The sequence below is a fragment of the Babylonia areolata genome, chromosome 16 (genome assembly GCF_041734735.1).
Source record: "Babylonia areolata isolate BAREFJ2019XMU chromosome 16, ASM4173473v1, whole genome shotgun sequence".
In the NCBI taxonomy this organism is placed as follows: domain Eukaryota; kingdom Metazoa; phylum Mollusca; class Gastropoda; order Neogastropoda; family Buccinidae; genus Babylonia; species Babylonia areolata.
In genome coordinates this window covers 20,342,400-20,342,915 of record NC_134891.1, presented here as the reverse complement: position 1 = coordinate 20,342,915, position 516 = coordinate 20,342,400, and positions in this window count along the sequence as shown.

Below are 516 nucleotides of genomic sequence, written 5' to 3'. Positions count from 1 at the left end.
CACACACCAGGGCTGAAAGAAATTCAAAGATATATCGGTCTCGTATAAGCTGAAGACAAACTCTAACTCTCTCTGTCTCTGTCCTTCAAAGAAATATCGGTCTCGTATAAGCTGAAGACAAACTCTCTCTGTCTTTCAAAGAAATATCGGTCTCGAAAAAGCTGAAGGCAAACTCTCTCTGTCTCTGTCCTTCAAAGAAATATCGGTCTCGTATAAGCTGAAGACAAACTCTCTCTCTTTGTCCTTCAAAGAAATATCGGTCTCGTATAAGCTGAAGACAAACTCTCTCTGTCTTTCAAAGAAATATCGGTCTCGTATAAGCTGAAGACAAACTCTCTCTGTCTCTGTCCTTCAAAGAAATATCGGTCTCGTGTAAGCTAAAGACAAACTCTCTCTCTCTCTGTCCTTCAAAGAAATATCGGTCTCGTATAAGCTGAAGACAAACTCTCTGTCTTTCAAAGAAATATCGGTCTCGAAAAAGCTGAAGGCAAACTCTCTCTGTCTCTGTCCTTCAAA